Here is a 10,253-nt window from a genome sequence, read left to right on the forward strand (position 1 = left end):
TATTCAGCGAGTTATGATTGGTTAACTGCGCTGACAGTTCATTGCGCCTGCCAAACACATTACACTGAGTGGAGCGGGTGACCGGTCCAAGATGGCGGCCCCACGGCTCGTCAGCGCCAATAGGCAGCAGCGGTCGATGCGGCGTCTACTCTTTATATGTCTATGACATCAGAATCTGTAGAGCATTAGTAAGAATACGAGCAGGAGGCAATGAGATCCAGCAGGGGGCAGCACTGACAACCTGGGAGAAAACCTTCAGGTGAAAGCGACACACACTGGACTGCCACCAAAACAACCAACGAGGAAGAAGCGTCACTTCCTGCTTCAGCTGGTTGGAACCAGAACACGCCCTGTTAAAAAAGACCAACGATAAGAAAAGTGGTGAAGAGTGAAGAGACTGAAATACAACCAAACAAGTCTGGCCCACTTCAAGTACTGATGACACCCAAATTAACTATTGTTTCTTCAACTATCTATAAGTACTAATGTGTACAGTGTACTGTCTATAAGTACTGATATGTATAGTGTACTGTCTATTTATATGTATTGTGTATGGTCTATATGTACTGATATAGTGTAGTGATATAGAGTGTACTGCTTATATGTGTTTGTATTATAATGTAGTGATGTAGTATACTGCGTATATACAGTGGTATTATAGTGTACTGTGTATATGTAGTGATATTATAGTGTAGTGTGTATATGTAGTGGTATTATAGTGTAGTGGTATTATAGTGTAGTGTGTATATGTGGACTGATGTGAACCAGTGTAAACCTGGTCTGGACTGATCTAGTGTTACTGACCTCTGACCTTCCTCTTGTAGTAGATCAGACCTGCCAAAGACAAAATCAAACCCAGAAGCAGACCTGACGCTCCGATGGCGATCTTGTTTCTGTCTGATTGTGGCATGGAGGGATCTGGAGAGACAGACACATGTCTCTATCTATAGACACATCTGCATGTTGACCTGTCTCTCTATGTCTTCATCACCTATCCATGGACAGAGACACACATAGATACTCACTCCAGTCCACTTTCTCAGGAGAGGGGAAACTGGCGTGTTCCACCATGCAGGTGATCTTCTCTCCAGACCTGAGATGAAATAAGTGAAGAAGAAGAAAAAACACAGGGAATAAACAACATATCAACAATAAATAAGACGTGATGTGATTGGATGAGGTAAGTTTGTACCTTCCTGTCTGTCTGCACAGAAACTAGTCGAGTCTGATACTAAACATCAGCCCAGTTTAAAACACGGTATTAATACACAATAAATACTCTGTTGTCCATCTGGGATCTCACCAGTAAAGAGCCACGCATCCCACCTTAAATATACAGCTGGTGTCTACAGAGCAGACACTGAGGAGACACGTTCCACCTTAAACATACAGCTGGTGTCTACAGAGCAGACACTGAGGAGACACGTTCCACCTTAAACATACAGCTGGTGTCTACAGAGCAGACACTGAGGAGACACGTTCCACCTTAAACTTACAGCAGGTGTCTACAGAGCAGACAGTGAGGAGACACGTTCCACCTTAAACCATCACATTGTGCTTTGTTTTCCAGTCATTGTGTGTGTGTGTGTGTGTGTGTGTGTGTGTGTGTGCGCGCGCGTGTGCGTGCGTGCGTGTGCGTGTGCGCGTGAGTGTATAGTGTTAAAGTATTTTGTATGTATTTGGACCGGTCCATTTGGTACTGAGTCTAAGTGTTCTTACCTGGGCGTGTACTCCAGGTGGGAGTGGATCTGGTAGTACCAATCACCGTTTGCCAGCTCATCGGTGGAAGTGACGTCAGAGGTCACCGGCTGTCCGTCTCTCAGCCAGGTGACACTGATGTATTTGGGGTAGAAGTTGTAGACACTGCACATCAGCATGGCCGGATGTCGGCCACTAGGGGGCGTCACTGAAGTCAGTCTCACACTGGGCTCAGCTGGTAAAGAATTATTTTGTTATCATCATCATCATCGTCATCATCATCATCATCATCATCATCATTATCATCATCATCATCATCAGGACTTGAAATTAACTTTTTGAATCAATGTCAAATGTGTAGAATTGCTAATCCTGAGAGTATATAATGTTTGAGGCCACATGGTGGCGCAGTGGTCAGCACGGTCGCCTCACAGCAGAAAGGTCGTGGGTTGGAATCCCGGGGTAGTCCAGCCTTGGCGATTGTACTGATGTGTCGTAGGTTAGTTTACATTATTACGACAGCGGCCCCCAGAGGAGTTACCATAAACTGATTTACGGCAGTGCCTAGCAGAGCTGGAATAAAGCATGTTAAACGGCTCTTCTGCGGTGAGTCGCCCCAGTCCAGCCCTCCGCATTGAGGACTAGACTCTGTTATAGCCGGACCTCAAACAGGGCTCATGAAAACCCGGCACGTTACTGTAACATGAGACTCATCCTAGATCTGCTGGATGATGCAGATGCAGTAAATTCTGAAGCACTTATTTGTTCCTAGACTTCTATGAGGCCTTTGACACGATTGAACTCACGGTTCTGTTACAGTCCGTCGAGGCGTTGGGCTTTGGGAATAACTTTGTTGGCATTGTCAATATGTTTTACAAAGATATGAATAGTTCTGTTATGATGAACTTCAACAGCTGTAAAAGAGTCCAGATGAACAGAGGGCTCCGCCAAGGCTGCCCTGTTCCTCCTCCCTTATTTATTTGAGGGGCTGAATTCTTATCAGTTAATATCGTGAATGATGGACGTTTGGAAGGAATGTCGGGTTTTGGTGGAGAGTTAAAAATCTCACAATTGGCAGACGACACCACTTTGTTTTGAAGGACAAGAAGCACGTGAGGAACTCTGTTACCTCAGGTAACCAGTGTTCCAGGGCCTCGGACCTGCGACTAAATGTGTGCACATGTGGAATGTTGTCTGTGCGTGATTGTAGCGATTGTGTAGTTGGAAACATCCGGTAAAAGAGTCCGTTAAGTATTTGGGAATATATACAACTACACATCTTACAGCTAGACAACATCTCCATTTCTCCAACAGATTAAAAAGACCAAGTCTGTCTTCAGGATTGGTCTTGGAAGGGGTTTATCTACTTTAGGAGGAGTTCTCCTCTCCAAAGCAGAGGGCCTGTCTCGCTTTGTGGGTCCATCTGTGTCTCTATTGGTTTATGGTTCTACCGCCACAGAAGCAAATAGAACTTTCTTAAATGTCATTTGGAAGAATAAACCACACCAGCTTAAACCATGTGTCCTGTCCAGCAGTGAAGCAGAAGGAGGTCTGGAAGTTCTAGATTCCGTTGATTCTGGTAACACAACACACAAACACGCTCACACTTGTTGTGTGATGGTGAAATGTCCCATAAGTGTTGGACTGGTGTGGAGTCTCGTGACTCTGTCCCTCCTTTAACATGAGACACGTGACCTGGTGCTGTCTTCATCCAGAAGATGTGCTCTTCAACACCTGATTAATTGTGTTACTGTAGATGCAACATGTGTACTCACAAACAGGAGTTGTGTAAATCACTACCTAAGATCCCTGCTTGTCTCCAAGAAGTGAGTCTTTCCTTAAACCTCTCAGCCTTGAAACAACAACACAAGTAACGAGCTGCTGACCTACTACCACACTTGTGTCCTGACAGCCGTCTGTTACTTTACATGTGTACACGTGTACTCCCCTTCTGTTTTGTTGTGTGTCTGTTCTTTGTTTGTATGATGTTGTTACCATTTATTAGGGGTCCAAGCCCCAGGGGCTGGGGACCCCTATTGTTTCTGCTCGGATTTTTATTTTTATTTTTCCGTTGGTAAAAGTGGTACTGCAGCCTACACCGTAACAGATTCTACAAAACCATTTGGAGGCCTGGTACAGAACTTCGCACTCACCCCACATGCAAAACATGACACATGTCAACCAGTTGGTGGTGCTATTTTGAAGGTCAACGCGTTTTGGCGTGTAACTCCCAAACCGTACATCGGACATGCAAAACCTTTACAGGCGCAGATTCACTGAGCATAGCTGAGTCACGTGGTATAGACCACGCCCATTTCTGCTGTAATTTCATTTCGCAAATTTGCGAAAATATCCAAAACTACTTGTTCGAACTCCTCCAAGGCCGTGCGATCGATTTACACGAAACGTGGCACACATCATCTACAGTCACTCAAGGCAAAAATGGTGTCGAAAGAATTTTGATCCGTTGCTCGGTTTTGATTTGACAGATCAATGAACCTTGACTGAAAAACGGTGATTTTCCATGACGGTGCCATAACTCATCAATGCATTGACATATCAACTTGAAATTTTAGAGGTATGTCAGGTATTGTCAAAAGATCCTAAATGATGAAGTGCGTTTCATTTGTCCAGTAGGGGGCGCTATAAATTGGAGAAGTTCCTATCTCATAATAGGCACGATGGATTTGGAGGAAATTTGGGGTGCGCAATCTAGGCTCATACTGGAGTTGATACATGCAATTTAGTCATAATTTAAAAAGTGGGCGTGGTTTATGACAAAAATGTAAATTTCACCTGCGAAACTTCAAAAATGCCCCAAAATGTCTCCCAAATCCCCTGCACATCCTACAGAACTGAGATGTTGTGAGCAGATCCAGTAAGTGATGCCAACACTTTGCTGCACTGCAACATATGGTCAATTCAGAAGTCCGTCACTCTATATTTTTCAAAATATGAAAAATCATAAAACATAAACATTTCTGCACAGATTCATTCAATTGCTACCAACATCGCCACAGATATTCTGGAGAAGGAACATATCAAGGGGGTCAAAGGTCATTCTAATCGGTCAAAACATGCATCCACACCAATGTACAATATATGCCTGTACAGTGTACAATATACCTAATATTTTTTATTTTCACACATATTTGATCAAACTATTCCAAAATATTTGAGAGGACACGTGACACTACCAGCATGACGTGTGAATGTGTTCAGATGTTTATCAGCGACGGTTTTTGTGTTATGAGCGTTTAAAGTATAAGGGACAACATGCAGCTCTTTAGCAGCAGCTATGCTATTGGTTCAAGGTGGCGGATCTTGTTCACAGCAACTCCGATTAACACGAAACTTGGTCCACCAATAAGTCATGACGCCCTGAGGTTCTGTGCAATATTTACTGTTAATTGGCCACTAGGTGGCGCTATGCTGCAAAATCATGACATGCGCTAAAATTATATATCCAAACTACTTGTAGCCTGTCAGTGTGATCAAACTGAAGCTTTGCAGCTAGCAGCTATGTACTCTTGTGAGCGCCCTTCAGTAAAGGACATTTTATAATGCAAACCATTATCACCCCAAGTCCACTCTACTGCCCTTTGACACGGCTACACAACGCACTACAGGAGTATAACTACACATTTCTTTCAGAATCAGCAAACAAGTCACAGAATGACCCATAGCAGCTGTAAGATAAGCCTCTGCTTCCACATCTCTGGCTCAGACACCGCCATTAGCTGCGTCTGTTAAGAACTAATCTCAGTTTCCTGATGACGCCTTCACGCATTCACTGCATAGATGCTGAACTCAGATGCAGCATACTCATGCTTCATTATGTCCTCCTACTCCCACTTCAGCAGGTTTAATTAAAACACAAATCAGTTCCCTGAAGCTCAGAACAAGGTTTCCAGCAGGCTGCATTTCTCCCACTTTACTGAATAACTCACTGCAAGGCTGCCAAGAAACCCTCTGAAGTTAGTGGAAGACAACCTCTTCGCTCCTGTCAGCCCCACACTTGCCTCGTCCATGGGAGGGAACACTAGAATTGTACTTCTCCTAAAACAGATACTACACGCTCTTCCACTGTTATTACTCAGTACTTAACACTCAACATTGTTGACAAGTATGTACAGCCTAATACTACTCATTTCCCCACCTCATCCCTACATGTCATTATATTCTTTTAGACACATATGTTGTTTTTCTTCCAGCCCCAACCCACACGATGTTAATAACCTGTTCCGGGTTCATCAATGATCCTTTGTTGACGTCATAGATGATCAATAGTTGTGCGCTGTGTTCACAACCATCCTCATACACCATCTTGACGGACAGCTTTACGACCACCGTCGCTCTTTAAGACTGAGACTTGCATCCGTCTAATAAGCAAACAGCTCAACTAGCGAGGCTCCTACAGACAGCCAGACCCGACTTACATACATGGGGGCTTGGAGCCCGTTAATACCTGCTGGCAGCGCTGCTTTATGTCGGGGACTGTCTCACACCCTGATTGGGTTCTTCTGACGTAGTTGTGTAATGATACTGAACCTGATGTGTGTCCGTAATACTACACACCTGTTTTATGTACCATGTTCTATTGTTCACTAACACACACACACACACACACACACACACACACACACACACACACACACACACACAAAGACACACACACACACACAAAGACACACACACACACACGCACAAACACACACACAGAGACACACACACACAGACACACATACAGACACACACACACACACACACACACACACACAGACACACGCACACAGACACAGACACACACAAAGACACACACACACACACGCACAAACACACACACAGAGACACACACACACACACACACACACACACACACACACACACACACGCACAAACACACACACAGAGACACACACACACAGACACACATACAGACACACACACACACACACACACACACACAGACACACGCACACAGACACAGACACACACAAAGACATACAGACACACGCACACACACACACAGACACACACACACACCGACACACACAACTCACAGACGCACGCGCGCACACAACTCACAAACGCGCGCGCACCTACACACAGATACACACAAACACACACACAGACGCACACACGGTGACAAACACAGACACGCACGCACACACACACACACGGTGACAAACACACACACAAACACACAAACGGACACGCGCGCGCGCAAACAGAAACCCGCGCACACCGACACACAACTCAGAAGTGCAAGCACACACAACTCACAAACAGGCGCGCAAACTTACATACGCGCGCACACATACACACACACACGCACACACAAACACACACACACAACCACACACACACAAACACACACACACACACACGGACACACACGCGCGCATACAAAAACGCGCGCGAAGAGACACGCGCGCACACCTACACACACAACTCGCAGACGCGCGCGCGCACACAACTCACAATCACGCGCGCTCACTTACACACACGGATACATGCATGCATAATAATAGTACTAATAATAGTAGTAGTAATAGTAGTAGTAATAATCATAATAATAGTACTAATAATAGTAGTAGTAACAGTAGTAGTAATAGTCATAATTATAGTACTACTAATAGTAGTAGTAATAGTAGTAATAATCATAATAATAGTACTACTAATAGTAGTAGTAACAGTAGTAGTAATAGTCATAATAATAGTACTACTCATAGTAGTAGTAACAGTAGTAGTAATAGTCATAATAATAGTACTACTAATAGTAGTAGTAACAGTAGTAGTAATAGTCATAATAATAGTACTACTCATAGTAGTAGTAACAGTAGTAGTAATAGTCATAATAATAGTACTACTAATAGTAGTAGTAACAGTAGTAGTAATAGTCATAATAATAGTACTACTAATAGTAGTAGTAACAGTAGTAGTAATAGTCATAATAATAGTACTACTAATAGTAGTGGTAACAGTAGTAATAATAGTCATAATTATAGTACTACTAATAGTAGTAGTAACAGTAGTAATAATAGTCATAATAATAGTACTACTAATAGTAGTAGTAACAGTAGTAGTAATAGTCATCATAGCAGAGCAGCTCACCTGTCTTATCCAGTGCAGCTCGGTACCTTGTCTCTATATTAGGTTTGCAGTACGTCTCTTTCTGAGCTCTCCTTTGTGCCAGAAATGCAGGATCGTTGTTCCAGCGCTCTGCGTTACGGATACCAAGTTCAGTGTATCCAACAAACTTCCCCACAGTGCTGTTAAACCTGATAAATTATATCTTATTGAAATAATGAGAGTATATGTACTCTATGTCAGGAAGCTCAGAGGAGGTGAACACACATGTGGCCAGGTAATAATGCAAAAACGCATCTGGAACAGAAAGAGAAACAGGTTCAAGTTACTTAGTTGAATTGTTTTAAAGACAATAATTAAAACCTCTTTTCTAACAACACAGCAGAGTCCATCCAACAGAGACTGATTTACATGTTTTATCTCACCTGCTCCATAGAAACCCACGACCAGGAGGGAGCAACACACAACAAGGCAGCATGAAGCCATGTGTCTGTCTTGCTGATGAACACAATAAACTGTCCTCCTTTACAGACTGACTGGTGTGGACTGCCCCCTGGACATAAACCAGTCCACCACCCAATCACCTTACTGGGCTGGCTAGCTCTCCCAACATCAGCCAATAGAAAACACAGAAGCCTGCCGCGTCATCTGTTACCAGGTAGAGGGTAGAGCCTAATGCTGGAAAGGGACAGAAACTCACAGGTTCGAGCCTGTTCGGGGACTGAGAAGCTTTGGCCGGTGACAGAATGACAAGAGGACATGTGTTGTTAGTATAGCGCCCCCTAGCTGCAGGACACTCAACATGTAGACAATACACACTCAACATGTACACAATACACACTCAACATGTACAAGAACACACACATACACACACACACACACACACACACACACACACACACACACACACACACACACACACACACACACACACACACGTGTGTGTGTGTGTGCAGAGCCGAATAATGCCGTGAAGGAGGTTGCACATTTCCTCATGTTTGGGTACTTGTCCTCTGTAAGTAAGTTCCAAAACTCTCCATGCGCCCTGGACTTAAGCTGAATGTCAGCCTGTACTGTCAGCATCTCATCCTCCACTGCAAACGAGTTCAGGTGAAACAGTGTTGCCATTTTTGAGGCGAGGGAATCCACCTCTGTATCTTCCCCAAATGGGTAGCACATAAATGTAGCGATTGGCTCAAGCAAAGCAAAGTCTTGAAACCGTTTGTCAAAGTCTGACCGGACATTTTCAATCTGCTCTGTGTAGCGTGCACTGTCAAGTTGCGCACACGCCCTCCCTTGCTTCTCCAGCTCTGCTGCGAGGTTTCGGGAGTTTCCCAAATCACGGCGCTGCAACTTTGAGGACAGAAGTTTCATTTTCCGTTTGAAAGCGTTAACTGAGCTGATCATGTTTACCACGCTGTTGTCTTTTCCTTGCAGCTCTAAATTAAGCTCGTTCAACATGTTGGTTAGATCAGTTAAAAACGCCAAGTCTAGCAGCCACTGATTGTCATTAAGTTGCTTGTGTTCCGCATGTTTAGTGATAAGGAGAAACTCCTTAATCTCCGGACAGAGCTCTCGACATCTCTGCAAGAATCTCCCTCTACTAAGCCATCTCACGTCAGTGTGTAGCCAGAGGTCAGAGTAGTTACAGTCGGCCTCTTCCAAATGTGGACCAAACAACCGTCTTTGAAGAGACCTCGCTCGAATAGAACAGGCGGGTTTGGTTGCCACATCCACGATCTCTTTCATGTTTAGCATTTTTGCGCATAATGCTTGTTGGTGTATTATGCAATGGTAATTAAGGAAGTCAGGGAAAGCATCGTCCTCCCTGCACTTGGTAATAAATCCATTGGAGCGGCCCACCATAGCAGGCGCACCGTCCGTGGTGATTGACACCAGTTTACACACTGGAAGCTGGATTTTATCCACGAAGTTTTTTAAGATCTGAAAAATGTCCTCTCCCCGCGTGTGTTCCTTCATGGCTAGTATTAACAGCTCCTCTTCTGCGGTCATATCTTGAAACACCATGCGAATGAAAATGCACAATTGGGCCGTATCACTGATGTCCGTAGACTCGTCCAATTGTAGCGAGAAACACTCGCAGTCCACGATGTCCCTCCAAAGCTGCTGTGTCAAATCATCGCCCATCACTTCACAGCGCCTTGTGACGGAATCTCTTGATAACTGGAGAGCTTTGATTGAAGATATTATTTCTGATTTGTTTTTAAAGTCCCGAAACAACGAATCTGCTGCCTGAAGGAAGGCCTCTTTCATCATCTCTCCATCTTGGGATGCTTTCTTATGCTTAATGATGGAGTGACTCACCCGTAAAGATGCTTCGGTGGCTGCCTTTGAATTCGGCTGCGTGAAAAATGACTGCTGGGCGATTAACTGCGATTTTAGTTCCCTCACCTTTCTCTTTCTCAGCTCGCTTTTCGGAGGGAAGTCATTGGCATAGTTTT

The 10,253-nt window shown here is 44.2% G+C and overlaps 1 pseudogene; it reads right to left on the bottom strand.

Moving 5' to 3' along the window:
- Positions 1-324: 324 nt before the first annotated feature.
- Positions 325-8,277, bottom strand: LOC130127375 (H-2 class II histocompatibility antigen, E-S beta chain-like; annotated as a pseudogene).
- Positions 8,278-10,253: the final 1,976 nt, after the last annotated feature.

Source organism: Lampris incognitus, chromosome 17 (assembly GCF_029633865.1).
Source record: "Lampris incognitus isolate fLamInc1 chromosome 17, fLamInc1.hap2, whole genome shotgun sequence".
Taxonomy (NCBI): Eukaryota; Metazoa; Chordata; class Actinopteri; order Lampriformes; family Lampridae; genus Lampris; species Lampris incognitus.